At 48.0% G+C, this 16933-nt stretch overlaps 1 protein-coding gene across 7 annotated transcripts in view; it reads left to right on the top strand.

Moving 5' to 3' along the window:
- EML5 (EMAP like 5) overlaps window positions 1-16933 on the top strand; it is a 175615-nt gene that overhangs the window by 53218 nt on the left and 105464 nt on the right. The window lies entirely within an intron of this gene.

Below are 16933 nucleotides of genomic sequence, written 5' to 3'. Positions count from 1 at the left end.
ATCAGGGGTGACAACACTGAGAATGCCTTCTATCCATCACTAGAGATCAGCGGTGACATCACTAAGAATGCCTCCTATCCATCACTAGAGATCAGCGGTGACATCACTGAGAATGCCTCCTATCCATCACTAGAGATCAGCGGCGACATCACTGAGAATGCCTCCTATCCATCACTAGAGATCAGCGGTGACATCACTGAGAATGCCTCCTATCCATCACTAGAGATCAGCGGCGACATCACTGAGAATGCCGCCTATCCATCACTAGAGATCAGCGGTGACATCACTGAGAACGCCTCCTATCCATCACTAGAGATCAGCGGTGACATCACTGAGAATGCCTCCTATCCATCACTAGAGATCAGCGGTGACATCACTGAGAATGCCTCCTATCCATCAGTAGAGATCACAGGTGACATCACTGAGAATGCCTCCTATCCATCACTAGAGATCAGCGGTGACATCACTGAGAATGCCTCCTATCCATCACTAGAGATCAGCGGTGACATCACTGAGAATGCCTCCTATCCATCACTAGAGATCAGTGGTGACATCACTGAGAATGCCTCCTATCCATCACTAGAGATCAGAGGTGACATCACTGAGAATGCCTCCTATCCATCACTAGAGATCAGCGGTGACATCACTGAGAACGCCTCCTATCCATCACTAGAGATCAGCGGTGACATCACTGAGAATGCCTCCTATCCATCACTAGAGATCAGCGGTGACATCACTGAGAATGCCTCCTATCCATCACTAGAGATCAGTGGTGACATCACTGAGAATGTTTCCTATCCATCACTAGAGATCAGAGGTGACATCACTGAGAATGCCTCCTATCCATCAGTAGAGATCACAGGTGACATCACTGAGAATGCCTCCTATCCATCACTAGAGATCAGCGGTGACATCACTGAGAATGCCTCCTATCCATCACTAGAGATCAGCGGTGACATCACTGAGAATGCCTCCTATCCATCACTAGAGATCAGCGGTGACATCACTGAGAATGCCTCCTATCCATCACTAGAGATCAGGGTGACATCACTGAGAATGCCTCCTATCCATCACTAGAGATCACAGGTGACATCACTGAGAATGCCTCCTATCCATCAGTAGAGATCACAGGTGACATCACTGAGAATGCCTCCTATCCATCACTAGAGATCAGCGGTGACATCACTGAGAATGCCTCCTATCCATCACTAGAGATCAGCGGTGACATCACTGAGAATGCCTCCTATCCATCACCAGAGATCAGAGGTGACATCACTGAGAATGCCTCCTATCCATCACTAGAGATCAGCGGTGACATCACTGAGAATGCCTCCTATCCATCACCAGAGATCAGCGGTGACATCACTGAGAATGCCTCCTATCCATCACTAGAGATCAGAGGTGACATCACTGAGAATGCCTCCTATCCATCACTAGAGATCAGCGGTGACATCACTGAGAATGCCTCCTATCCATCACTAGAGATCAGCGGTGACATCACTGAGAATGCCTCCTATCCATCACTAGAGATCAGCGGTGACATCACTGAGAATGCCTCCTATCCATCACTAGAGATCAGAGGTGACATCACTGAGAATGCCGCCTATCCATCACTAGAGATCAGCGGTGACATCACTGAGAATGCCTCCTATCCATCACTAGAGATCAGCGGTGACATCACTTAGAATGCCTCCTATCCATCACTAGAGATCAGCGGTGACATCACTGAGAATGCCTCCTATCCATCACTAGAGATCAGCGGTGACATCACTGAGAATGCCTCCTATCCATCACTAGAGATCGGCAGTGACATCACTGAGAATGCCTCCTATCCATCACTAGAGATCAGCGGTGACATCACTGAGAATGCCTCCTATCCATCACTAGAGATCAGCGGTGACATCACTAAGAATGCCTCCTATCCATCACTAGAGATCAGCGGTGACATCACTGAGAATGCCTCCTATCCATCACTAGAGGTCAGCGGTGACATCACTGAGAATGCCTCCTATCCATCACTAGAGATCAGAGGTGACATCACTGAGAATGCCTCCTATCCATCACCAGAGATCAGCGGTGACATCACCGAGAATCCCAACTAATCATCACTAGAGATCAGCAGCGTTGAGTTATAGACTTGCACACATACTGGACTTTATGGACCACATTTCCCAGTGTAATGAGTAATCCACAGGATGTTGTGTGGTGATGTGAGCATACGTTGATCAGTCAGCACTTTGGCCACATTTCAGATACATCACTGATTCGTCAGTAGTATTGTTGCGGTATGAAGTGATGCCCTTTTGACAACCGCACCGTAGTAGAAAGGCTGGGAGGACCTGGCAGGAGGGGGAGCACATTTTACTGGGAGCTATTCCTATTACAGCAACCACTGATCAGAGATGGCAAGTCGGGAAGGGTCTCTGCCAACAACTTAGGTTAGCTGCTCTTTATCTGATGTAATGCACTGTTAGGGAGCGATGTTCTGAAGTGTAAATGTGCCTCTCTTTATTGCAGCTTTCTGACATTGCTGAACCCTGCATATCTGTTGTGCCTACAACAACTTTAGTGCAAGTGATATTTAGCAATTTTGTCACTAGTTTCAGAAAAAAAAATCACATCAGTGTTACTGAGAAATTAGTTATTACTCTTACATATGCAGCAAGATGAGTAATATTCAACTCTTCTGTCTGGGCATTGCTTCTTCCTCCCGGATGTTGTGCATGTTTTAGAGCAGGGGTGGCGAATCTTTTTTCTGCCAAGGGCCATTTGGATATTTATACTATCCTTCAGGGGCCGTACAAAGTCCGCCTACAAAGTACATCCTGACTCTGGCACTGGTGTTAGGACGTAATCTTTCATTGCATGCCCTTCAGTGTTCAGTAGTGAAAACCGTGTGTGTGTGCTAACAGAAGAAGAAATTAATGAGCTGGTTGTAATCAAAATACACCTCCCAGCCCAAGAATGCGGTCCCTGAGACATACCTCCCAACTTTTAAAGAGGGACAAAGGTTGCGGTGCGGCAAATTTTAGGCCACGCCTCTGATCACACCCATTTCACAACTAGTCACACCCATATCCACGCCCCAACCACACCCATTTAGCACTGCTGATCACACTGTTTCATAAACAATAATTGTAAACAAAAAAATATGGCCACACGGTGCTCCATACTGTATAATGGCCTCACAGTGCTCCATACTGTATAATGGCCCCACATGATGCTCCATGCTGTATAATGGCCACAGTGCTCCATACTGTATAATGGCCACACATGATGCTCCATACTGTATAATGACCACACATGATGCTCAATACTGTATAATGGCCACACAGTGCTCTATACTGTATAATGGCCACACATGATGCTTCATACTGTATAATGGCCACACAGTGCTCCATAGTGTATAATGGCCACACATGATGCTCCATACTGTATAATGGCCACACACTGCTCCATACTGTATAATGGCCCCACATGATGCTCAATACTGTTTAATGGCCACAGTGCTCCATACTGTATAATGACCACACATGCTGCTCAATACTGTATAATGGCCACACAGTGCTCCATACTGTATAATGACCACACTTAATGCTCAATACTGTACCACTGTACTGTGCCACACAGTGCTCCATACTGTAAAATGGCCCCACATGATGCTCAATACTGTATAATGGCCACAGTGCTCTATACTGTATAATGACCACACATGATGCTCAATACTGTATAATGGCCACACAGTGCTCCATACTGTATAATGGCTCCACATGATGCGCTATACTGTATAATGGCCACACAGTGCTCCATACTATATAATGGCCACACAGTGCTCCATACTATATAATGGCCCCACATGATGCTCAATACTGTATAATGGCCACACAGTGCTCCATACTGTATAATGGCCCCACATTATGCTGCGTATAGTATAATGGCCCCACATGATGCTCCATAGTGTATAATGGCCACACATGATGCTCCATACTGTATAATGGCCCCACATGATGCTCAATACTGTATAATGGCCACAGTGCTCCATACTGTATAATGACCACACATGATGCTCAATACTGTATAATGGCCACACAGTGCTCTTTACTGTATAACGGCCCCACATGATGCTCCATACTGTATAATCGTCACACTGTGCTCCATGTATAATGGCCCCGCATGATGCTGCATACAGTTTAATGGCCCCACATGATGCTCCATACTGTATAATGGCCCCACATAATGCTGTATACTGTATAATGGCCCCACATGATGCTCCATACTGTATAATGGCCCCACATGATGCGTACTGTATAATGGCTCCACATGATGCTGGTTACAGTATAATGGCCCAACATGATCCTGGGTACAGTATAATGGCCTCACATGATGCTGGGTACAGTATAATGGCCCCACATGATGCTGGGTACAGTATAATGGCCCCACATGATGCTGGGTACAGTATAATGGCCCCACATGATGCTCCATACAGTATAATGGCTCCACATGATGCTGGGTACAGTTTAATGGCCCCATATAATGCTGGGAACAGTATAATGGCCCCACATGATGCTCCATACTGTATAATGGCCACACATGATGCTCAATACTGTATAATGGCCACACCGTGCTCCATACTGTATAATGGCCACACATGCTCAATACTGTATAATGGCCCCACATGATGCTCCATAATATATTATGGCCACACAGTGTTCCATACTGTATAATGGCCACACAGTGCTCCATACTGTATAATGGCCACAGTGCTCCATACTGTATATTGGCCACACAAGATGCTCAATACTGTATAATGGCCACACAGTGCTCCATACTGTATAATGGCCACACATGATGCTCCATACTGTATAATGGCCCCACATGATGCTCAATACTGTATAATGGCCACAGTGCTCCATACTGTATAAAGACCACACATGATGCTCAATACTGTATAATGGCCACACAGTGCTCCATACTGTATAATGGCTCCACATGATGCTCTATACTCTATAATGGCCACACAGTGCTCCATACTGTATAACGGCCATACAGTGCTCTATACTGTATAATGGCCCCACATGATGCTCCATACTGTATAATCGCCGCACTGTGCTCCATACTGTATAATGGCCCCACATGATGCTGCGTACAGTTTAATGGCCTCACATGATGCTCAATACTGTATAATGGCCCCACATGATGCTCCATTCTAAATACAGATACCACTGATGGATATCAATTGAAAAGCTCCTAACAGGGATACACCCTACAATTGACATATAAGATGACAAGGAAAACTCCACTAATATATAAATCCTACAAAAGAACTACGGAGTATAAATTATCCAAAGAAAAATAATAAAAAATGTAAATTTTTTTTATTAAATATAATCATATCACAAAAATAACAAACGTAACAGACAAGGTACACATATAGTTCATGCACGGCGGACAAAAAACACTGCAAGTAGCACCTAGGGCACAGAAAGAGCAAAAGCTCATGGCTATTAGGGACATTACCGTCTAACAATTAATCATAACAGTAATAATAAAGTGCATAGTGCTCTTAGAGAAGCTTCATGTGCCTAACACTGCCATACATATTGTTGCTGAACAACCCTAAAGTAGGTGGGAATAATAATAGAGTTATGCCAATCTTACCCAAATAACGTTGGTGCCAGTGTATGTCCGGCGGCCCCGGTTGTTCAGCAACAATATGTATGGCAGTATTAGGCACATGAAGCTTCTCTAAGAGCACTATGCACTTTATTATTACTGTTATGATTAATTGTTAGACGGTAATGTCCCTAATAGCCATGAGCTTTTGCTCTTTCTGTGCCCTAGGTGCTACTTGCAGTGTTTTTTGTCCGCCGTGCATGAATTATACGTGTACCTTGTCTGTTACGTTTGTTATTTTTGTGATATGATTATATTTAACTAGATGGCAGCCCGATTCTAAAGAATCGGGAGTCTAGAATCCATATATACTTTATTTATTCAAATGTAAGAATAATACAATTAATAAATAATAGTAAGAAAGAACAAAAAATGGCTGCACTCACCAGCTCTTGACAATTCTTGACAGTACGGCACATTTCTCATTGGTCGCTCGTGGCAGGCGGCAACCAATCAGAAAAGTGCCGCGCACCACGAAGGCATATATCTTTGTCCACCCTGAGCGGGTGTAGGACGCTGGTGACGTCACTTATTTCCGGACATTATCTCCGGACAAAGCCACGGAAGTTGGCACAAATTGCCGGAAGTAGTATTCTAGGCAATTATATATTAGATTTTAATGTTATCAGTGTTTACCTTTGAACGTTTATATTGTATTGTCCTGTCACCAGCCATGTGTACGATTATCGGCCGAAAGCCTCTCTGGAACCAATAATCACCCCATGTAAAGGTATCTTTATAAGTTAAAGATTCAGAATACTATGACTTTTATCATATCCTGAACAGTCAAGTTTTTTATGAACCGTTAAGGTTTTCTGGTTGAAGTAAAAAAAACTCTGAGTGTTTACAGTTTGAAACCATAAAATGTTGAAAAATTATGTCATTCTTGAGTATATCACTCAATGGTGCTCATAAAGGTGTCAAATTTGATCTATAATATACTTTAATATACGTTACTTTAATCTTTAATATACTTAAGAACAGGGCCCCAGACATCACACAGGGGGTCTGAAACACCGCACAGTGGTCCAAAATATCGCTGTGCTCTGCCTGGGGCCCCATATGCTGCCTGGGGCCCCTGTGCTCTGCCTGGGGCCCCATATGCTGCCTGGGGCCCCTGTGCTCTGCCTGTGGCCCCTGTGCTCTGCCTGGGGCCCCATGTTCTGCCTGGGGCCCCTGTGCTCTGCCTGGGGCCACTGTGCTCTGCCTGGGGCCCCATATGCTGCCTGGGGCCCCATATGCTGCCTGGGGCCCCTGTGCTCTGCCTGGGGCCCCTGTGCTCTACCTGGGACCACTGTGCTCTGCCTGGGGCCCCATATGCTGCCTGGGGCCCCTGTGCTCTGCCTGGGGCCCCATGTTCTGCCTGGGGCCACTGTGCTCTGCCTGGGGCCTCATAGGCTGCCTGGGGCCCCTGTGCTCTGCCTGGGACCACTGTGCTCTGCCTGGGGCCCCATATGCTGCCTGGGGCCCCTGTGCTCTGCATGGGGCCACTGTGCTCTGCCTGGGGCCCCATATGCTGCCTGGGGCCCCTGTGCTCTGCCTGGGGCCCCATATGCTGCCTGGGGCCCCTGTGCTCTGCCTGGGGCCCCATGTTCTGCCTGGGGCCCCTGTGCTCTGCCTGGGGCCACTGTGCTCTGCCTGGGGCCCCATGTTCTGCCTGGGGCCACTGTGCTCTGCCTGGGGCCCCATAAGCTGCCTGGGGCCCCTGTGCTCTGCCTGGGACCACTGTGCTCTGCCTGGGGCCCCATGTTCTGCCTGGGGCCCCATGTTCTGCCTGGGGCCCCTGTGCTCTGCCTGGGGCCACTGTGCTCTGCCTGGGGCCCCATATGCTGCCTGGGGCCACTGTGCTCTGCCTGGGGCCCCATATGCTGCCTGGGGCCCCTGTGCTCTGCCTGGGGCCCCATATGCTGCCTGGGGCCCCTGTGCTCTGCCTGGGGCCCCTGTGCTCTGCCTGGGGCCCCATGTTCTGCCTGGGGCCCCTGTGCTCTGCCTGGGGCCACTGTGCTCTGCCTGGGGCCCCATATGCTGCCTGGGGCCCCTGTGCTCTGCCTGGGGCCCCATATGCTGCCTGGGGCCCCTGTGCTCTGCCTGGGGCCCCTGTGCTTTGCCTGGGGCCCCATATGCTGCCTGGGGACCCTGTGCTCTGCCTGGGGCCCCTGTGCTCTGCCTGGGGCCCCATGTTCTGCCTGGGGCCACTGTGCTCTGCCTGGGGCCACTGTGCTCTGCCTGGGGCCCCATATGCTGCCTGGGGCCCCTGTGCTCTGCCTGGGGCCCCATATGCTGCCTGGGGCCCCTGTGCTCTGCCTGGGGCCACTGTGCTCTGCCTGGGGCCCCATAGGCTGCCTGGGGCCCCTGTGCTCTGCCTGGGACCACTGTGCTCTGCCTGGGGCCCCATATGCTGCCTGGGGCCCCTGTGCTCTGCCTGGGGCCACTGTGCTCTGCCTGGGGCCCCATGTTCTGCCTGGGGCCCCTGTGCTCTGCCTGGGGCCACTGTGCTCTGCCTGGGGCCCCATATGCTGCCTGGGGCCCCTGTGCTCTGCCTGGGGCCACTGTGCTCTGCCTGGGGCCCCATAGGCTGCCTGGGGCCCCTGTGCTCTGCCTGGGACCACTGTGCTCTGCCTGGGGCCCCATATGCTGCCTGGGGCCCCTGTGCTCTGCCTGGGGCCACTGTGCTCTGCCTGGGGCCCCATATGCTGCCTGGGGCCCCTGTGCTCTGCCTGGGTGTAGGACACTGGTGACGTCACTTATCTCCGGACATTAGCTCCGGACATTAGCTCCGGACATTATCTCCGGACATTAGCTCCGGACATTATCTCCGGACATTAGCTCCGGACAAAGCCACGGAAGTTGGCACAAATTGCAGGAAGTAGTATTCTAGGCAATTATATATTAGATAAAATTTGTTACATTTTTTATTATATTTCTTTGGATAATTTATACTCCGTAGTTCTTTTGTAGGATTTATATGATGCTCCATTCTGTGTAATGGCCCCACATGATGCTGCGAACTGTATAATGGATCCACATGATGCTGGGTACAGTATAATGGCCCCACATGATGCTGGGTACAGTATAATGGCCCCACATGATGCTGGGTACAGTTTAATGGCCCCACATGATACTGGGTACAGTATAATGGCCCCACATGATGCTGGGTACAGTATAATGGCCCCACATGATGCTGGGTACAGTAAAATGGCCCAACATGATGCTGGGTACAGTATAATGGCCCCACATGATGCTAGGTACAGTATAATGGCCCCACATGATGCTGTGTACAGTATAATGGCCCCACATGATGCTCCATACAGTATAATGGCTCCACATGATGCTCCATTCAGTATAATGGCCCCACATGATGCTGGGTACTATATAATGGCCCCACATGATGCTGCGTACAGTATAATGGCCCCACATGATGCTGTGTACAGTATAATGGCCCCACATGATGCTCAATACTGTATAATGGCCACACAGTGCTCCATACTGTATAGTGGCCACACATGATGCTCAATACTGTATAATGGCCCCACATGATGCTCCATACTGTATAATGGCCACACAGTGTTCCATACTGTATAATGGCCACACAGTGCTCCATACTGTATAATGGCCACACAGTGCTCCATACTGTATATTGGCCACACAAGATGCTCAATACTGTATAATGGCCACACAGTGCTCCATACTGTATAATGGCCACACATGATGCTCCATACTGTATAATGGCCCCACATGATGCTCAATACTGTATAATGGCCACAGTGCTCCTTACTGTATAATGACCACAAATGATGCTCAATACTGTATCATGGCCACACAGTGCTCTATACTGTATAATGACCCCACATGATGCTCCATGCTGTATAATGGCCACACAGTGCTCCATACTGTATAACGGCAATACAGTGCTCTATACTGTATAATGGCTCCACATGATGCTCCATACTGTATAATCGCCACACTGTGCTCTATACTGTATAATGGCCACACATGATGCTGTGTAAAGTTTAATGGCCTCACATGATGCTCAATACTGTATAATGGCCCCACATGATGCTTTGTACAGTATAATGGCTCCACATGATGCTCCATACTGTAGAATGGCCCCACATGATGCTGCGTACTGTATAATGTCTCCACATGATGCTGGGTACAGTATAATGGCCCCACATGATGCTGGGTACAGTTTGATGGCCCCACATGATGCTGGGTACAGTTTAACCCCTTCATGACCGTGGGATTTTCCGTTTTTCCGTATTCGTTTTTCGCTCCCCTCCTTCCCAGAGCCATAACTTTTTTATTTTTCCGTCAATTTGGCCATGTTAGGGCTTATTTTTTGCGGGACGAGTTGTACTTTTGAACGACATCATTGGTTTGATCATGTCGTGTTTTAGAAAACGGGAAAAAAATTCCAAGTGCGGTGAAATTGCAAAAAAAGTGCAATCCCACACTTGTTTTTTGCTTGGCTTTTTTGCTAGGTTCACTAAATGCTAAAACTGACCTGCCATTATGATTCTCCAGGTCATTATGAGTTCATAGACACCTAATATGACTAGATTTTTTACCTAAGTGGTGAAAAAAAATTCCAAACTTTGCTAAAAAAAAAAAAAAAAAATTGGGCCATTTTCCGATACTCGTAGCGTCTCAATTTTTCATGATCTGGGGTCGATTGAGGGCTTATTTTTTGCGTGCCGAGCTGGCGTTTTTAATGATACCATTTTGGTGCAGATACGTTCTTTTGATCGCCCGTTTGCATTTTAATGCAATGTCACGGCGACCAAAAAAACGTAATTCTGGCGTTTCGGATTTTTTTCTCATTACGCCGTTTAGCGATCAGGTTAATGCTTTTTTTTATTGATAGATCGGGCGATTCTGAACGCGGTGATACCAAATATGTGTAGGTTTTATTTATTTTTTTATTGATTTATTTTGATTGGGGCGAAAGGGAGGTGATTTAAACTTTTATGTTTTTTTTATTTTTTTCACATTTTTATTAACTTTTTTTTTAACTTTTGCCATGCTTCAGTAGCCTCCATGGGAGGCTAGAAGCAGGCACAACTCGATCGCCTCTGCTACATAACAGCGATCATCAGATCGCTGCTATGCAGCAGAAAATCAGGTGTGCTATGAGCGCCGACCACAGGGTGGCGCTCACAGCTACCGGCGATCAGTAACCATAGAGGTCTCAAGGACCTCTATGGTTACAATACTGAAGCATCGCCGACCCCCGATCATGTGACGGGGGTCGGCGATGACGTCATTTCCGGCCACCCGGCCGGATGCGGTAGTTAAATACAGCTGTCTGCGTTTGACAGCGGCATTTAACTAGTTAATAGCGGCGGGTGAATCGCGATTTCACCCGCCGCTATTGCGGGCACATGTCAGCTGTTCAAAACAGCTGACATGTCCCGGCTTTGATGCGGGCTCACCGCGGAGCTCTGCATCAAAGCAGGGGACCTGACGTCGGACGTACTATCCCGTCCGACGTCAGGAAGGGGTTAAAGGCCCCAAATGAGGCTCCTTACAGTGCAATGGCTCCACATGATGCTGGGTACAGTTTAATGGCCCCACATGATGCTGGGTACAGTATAATGGCCCCACATGATGCTGGGTACAGTATAATGGCCCCACATGATGCTGGGTACAGTAAAATGGCCCAACATGATGCTGGGTACAGTATAATGGCCCCACATGATGCTAGGTACAGTATAATGGCCCCACATGATGCTGGGTACAGTATAATGGCCCCACATGATGCTTTGTATAGTATAATGGCCTCACATGATGCTGCGTACAGTATAATGGCCCCACATGATGCTGTGTACAGTATAATGGCCCCACATGATGCTCCATACAGTATAATGGCTCCACATGATGCTCCATACAGTATAATGGCCCCACATGATGCTGGGTACTGTATAATGGCCCCACATGATGCTGCGTTCAGTGTAATGGCCCCACATGATGCTGTGTTCAGTGTAATGGCTCCACATTATGCTCGGTACAGTATAATGGCTGCTCATGATGCTGCGTACAGTATAATGGCCAGACATGATGCTGGATACAGTATAATGGCAAAATAAAAGGGGAGAAGCCAGCGCTGCTTATGGTCAGAACGCAATACAAAAACTGCACATGCACGTATTAATTTCTAACTGTATATCAAAATGACACATTTATCAAACAATTGATCATTTCTTTGAGCCACCCCTCCACGCCAAGGCATTCTCATAATGCGGCAGTCCTACTCTACGATTTTTGTATTCGCTGTGCCATTACGGTCTCCTAAATGTGTTGGAAGCAAGACCACATTAATCCCACTTAACGTTTTTTATATTCGCTGTGCCATTACTGCCTCCTAAATGTATTAAAAGCGGGACCATATTGAATACAAACTACCTGTAGCGTTTCAGAATCACTCCCATGGCGCCAGAAATGGTACGCGCAGATAAAGGTTGACTAGGTCCAAACATAGACATTTCAGATCTTTCCTCCACACTGCCTGACCAGCACCACAGATAAAGAGTGAGACAGGCCCAGGCTCAGGTGCACGAATCAAACAGAGCCTGGGGCAGGGCAGGGCTGCTGTATGTGTGTTCAGCAGCCTAGATTAATCACAATGAAAACAGAAAGAACGGTGTGCATAACCCAGCGCGCATGGCAACAGTGGTGGTCAGCCACAAACCAATATCAAAATAAAAGGGGAGAACCTTTATCTGCGCGTACCCTTTCTGATGCCATGGGAGTGATTCTGAAACGCTACAGGTACAGTTTGCATTCAATATGGTCCCGCTTTTAATACATTTAGGAGGCCGTAATGGCACAGAGTATAAAAAAACGTAAAGTGGGATTAATGTGGTCTTGCTTCCAACACATTTAGGAGGCCGAAATGGCACAGCGAATATAAAAATCGTAGAGTAGGATTGCCCCATTATGAGAATGCCTTGGCATGGCAGGGTGGCTCAAAGAATTGATCAGTTGTTTGCTAAATGTCTCATTTTGATATACAGTTAGAAATTAATATGTGCATGTGCACTTTTTGTATTGCGTTCTGACCATAGACGTGCTGGCTTCTCCCCTTTTATTACAGTATAATGGCCCCACATGATGCTGGATACAGTATAATGGCCCCACATAATGCTGGGTACAGTATAATGGCCCCACATGCCACATGATGCTCCATACAGTATAATGGCCCCACATGATGCTGGGTACAGTATAATGGCCCCACATGATGCTGGATACAGTATAATGGCCACACATAATGCTGGGTACAGTATAATGGCCCCACATGCCACATGATGCTCCATACAGTATAATGGCCCCACATGATGCTGGGTACAGTATAATGGCCCCACATGATGCTGGGTACAGTATAATTGCCCCACATGATGCTGGGTACAGTAAAATGGCCCTAAATGATGCTGGGTACAGTATAATGGCCCCACATGATGCTGGGTACAGTATAATGGCCCCACATGATGCTGGGTACAGTATAATGGCCCCACATGATGCTGGGAATAGTATAATGGTCCCACATGATGCTGGGTTCAGTATAATGGACCCACATGATGCTGGGTACAGTATAATGGCCCCACATGATGCTAGGTACAGTATAATGGCCCCACATGATGCTGGGTACAGTCTAACACCCCCACATGATGCTGGGTACAGTCTAATGCCCCCACATGATGCTGGGTACAGTATAATGGCCCCACATGATGCTCCATACAGTATAATGGCCCCACATGATGCTGCGTACAGTATAATGGCCACACATAGTTACACCACCCCCATCATTGCCTTCTCCCCAACCCCCATCATTGCCTTCTCCACCACCACACACAGACACCTACACACACACCTCCCACCGCGCTCCCTTACAGCAGCTGGCAGCTTCCTCTCCCACGACGCTGAATGATGTAATCCAGCCGCGCAGCGCCGCTGACTGCTCACGTCGCTACATCTTCGGTACACCACTGATAAAGACTCCATGTCTCCTGTGCCAGTCAGTGTCAGAGCGAGGAGTAATATCTGCTCCGATTTAAAACAGCTAGCGATCGCGCTAGCAGTTTAAGGCGGCAGTACATTTGGTCTGAAGCATGCAGGAAAAGGAGGATCCCTGACGGACAGCGGAGCAGAGTTTCTAAATTGGGACTGTCCCGCTGGATCCGGGACAGTTGGGAGTTATGAACACACGACTCTGCTCCGTACACCTCGTACACACGCGGCTCCTCTCTGTACACACGTAGCTGCGCTCCGTACACAGGCGGCTGCGCTCCGTACACCTCGTACACACGCGGCTCCTCTCCGTACACCTCGTACACAAGTGGCTCCGATCCGTACACCTCATACACACACGGCTCTGCTACATCCACACTGGAAACCCCTCCTGACCCCACACATAAACTTACCCTCATCCAGCACCATGACAGCACAGCAGAGTCCTGTCCTGCATACATCCTGTCCTGACTCCTCCCCTCTTGTGACCTCATCACGGGTCCTTTCCAACATACACAGAGGCCCCTGATCATGTGACCCCTGGCTTCTCCCCTCCTGTGACCTCATCACAGGTCCTGTGCGCACAGAGCAGCTATGTGTGGTGTGCTGCTCTGAGGGTGGAGGTATGTGGCTCTGCAGTGCGGGAAAAGTAAAATCCCACCCATGACAGCGGGGCAGACTCTCAAAATCGGGATTGCCCCGCTGGATCCGGGACGGTTGAGAGGTCTGCCCGGGGGCCTCATAAAAGGTAATTGAGGGCCGTAAATGGCCCTGTGGCCTGAGGTTCCCCACCCCTGTTTTAGAGTATTGAACATTGCTTCTTCCCCCAGTCTTGTTCATGTTCTAGAGTACTGGACAATTAATCTTCCTTCTGGGCTTGTGAATGTTCTAGAGTACTGAACATTGCTTCTTCCCCCAGTCTTGCTGTATTTTCTAGCGCATGGATATTGCTTCTTCCCCAAGATCTTATGTACTTTTTAGAGTACTGACATTGCTTATTTTCCCAATTTTGTGTATGTTCTATAGTGCTGGACATTGCATTATCCTCTTCGTATGTTTTAGAGTACTGGACATCACTTTCTCACCCGGTCTTCTGTATGCTCTGGAATACTGGACATAACTTTTTCCTTCTGACCTTGTGCATGTTCTAGAGTACTGGACTTTTCTTCTTTCACCAGGTCTTGTTTATGTTCTGGAGCCCTGGACATTGGTTCTTCCCCTGGATCTTGTATAAGTTCTAGAGTCCTGGACATTGCTTCTTCCTCCTGGCCTTGTGTATATTCTAGAGCACTGGACATTGCTTCTTCCCCTGGATCTTGTATATGTTCTAGAGTCCTGGACATTGCTTCTTCCCCTGGATCTTGTATATGTTCTAGAGTCCTGGACATTGTTTCTTCCTCTCGGCCTTGTGTATGTCCTAGAGTACTGGACATTGCTTCTTCCTCCCGGCCTTGTGTAGGTCCTAGAGTACAAGACATTGCTTCTTCCCCTGGCCTTATGTATGTCCTAGAGTACTTGTTATTACTTCTTCCCCTGGTCTTGTGCATGTTATAGAGTGCTGGCTATTTCGTTATCCTCTTGGTGTTGGTATGTTCTAGAGTAGTGGTAATCACTTCTTCCCCTGGTCTTCTATATGTTTTCGAGTACTGGAAATTGCTCCTTCCTGCGGTCTTGTGTATGTCCTAGAGTGCTGGACGTTGCATTATCTTCTTGGTGTTGGTATGTTGTAGTGTACTGGACATTGCTTCTTCCCCCGGTCTTGTGTATGTTTGTCACGTGTCAGGTGTGACCGTTACCCTGGATTCAGCTGTAGAAGGTCTTTGCGTTTAGCTCAAGTACCTTCTTGATTTTTGCATCTCTGTTATGGAGCAATATCTTTCTCCCTCTAGGACCCAATAGTTACCGTATATACTCGAGTAGAAGCCGACCCGAGTTGAAGCCGAGACCCCTAATTTTGCTACAAAAAAAAATGGGAAAACTTAATGACTCGAGTATAAGCCTAGGGTGGGAAATGCAGCAGCTAACTGATAAATTTCAAAAATAAACATAGATACCAATAAAAGTAAAATTAATTGAGACATCAGTAGGTTGTGTTTTTGAATATCCATATTGAATCAGGAGCCCCATATAATGCTCCATAAAGTTCATGATGGGCCCCATAAGATGCTCCATACAAAATACGCCCCATATAATGCTGCACAAAGGTTGATTATGGCCCCATAAGATGCTCCATAGAAACATTTGCCCCATATGCTGCTGCTGTTGCGATTAAACAAAAAAATGACATACTCACCTCTTGTCCTGAGTAGGCAGGGACACTGACACTTGCGATGTTCACCTGTCCCCTTTCCACCACTGCGCGCCGCTGTGTCTTCCGTCTCTCTGCAGTGACTGTTCAGGCAGAGGGCGGCCTGCACTAAACATGTCATCGCGCCCTCTGACCTGAACGTCACAGCCAGAGGACACGGAAGACGGAGCGATGCATGGCGGTGGAACGGGGACAGGTGAATATCGCAATGCCCACCCTCTTCCATTATAGTCACCCTCCCGGCGCGGTCCCTGCTTCTCCGATGCGATGGCGCCGGCAGCTTGTTCCTGTGTTCAGCGGTCACTGGTACCGCTCATATAAGTAAAGAATATGCGCTCCACCCCTATGAGAGTGGAGTCGCGTCCATATTAATTACTTTAATGAGCGGTACCACGTGACCGCTTAACACAAGAAGAGCTGCGGGCGCCGGAGAACCAAGGACATGCAGAGATGCGCTGGGAGGAGGTGAGTATGATTTGATAGCTGCGGCTCCCCCCCGACCCCTGGGACAATGACTCGAGTATAAGCTGAGAGGGGCACTTTCAGCCTAAAAAAATGGGCTGAAAATCTCGGCTTATACTCGAGTATATACGGTACCTCCAATTTCTGCTGCTAACCACACACCTGTGCTGAAGGTTTAAATACATTAAATTGCTGCAGCATGGTGCTGGTGTTAGCTCATCCTTGCCTCAGTCTTGTTGGAACTTGTAGCAGTTGGTTAGTGTCTTTCCCAGAGGACCCTTGAATTGCTGGCATGATATGTCGGTTGTCTTCTCAAGCTAAGTGCTTTCCCCCATCTGTCTTCCCTCTCTGTCTTTAGTTTTAATGGGGACTAACTCACCCTGTCACCTCCCTATGTAGGGCCTATCACTAGGGTCAGACAGGGATTAGGTTCCTGCTTGGCGATTGGTTCAGAACCTATATAGGGATGTTTAAGGCACACAGGGT

Source organism: Ranitomeya variabilis, chromosome 1, assembly GCF_051348905.1.
Source record: "Ranitomeya variabilis isolate aRanVar5 chromosome 1, aRanVar5.hap1, whole genome shotgun sequence".
Lineage (NCBI taxonomy): Eukaryota > Metazoa > Chordata > Amphibia > Anura > Dendrobatidae > Ranitomeya > Ranitomeya variabilis.
This window is presented reverse-complemented; position numbering and strand designations above follow the sequence as displayed.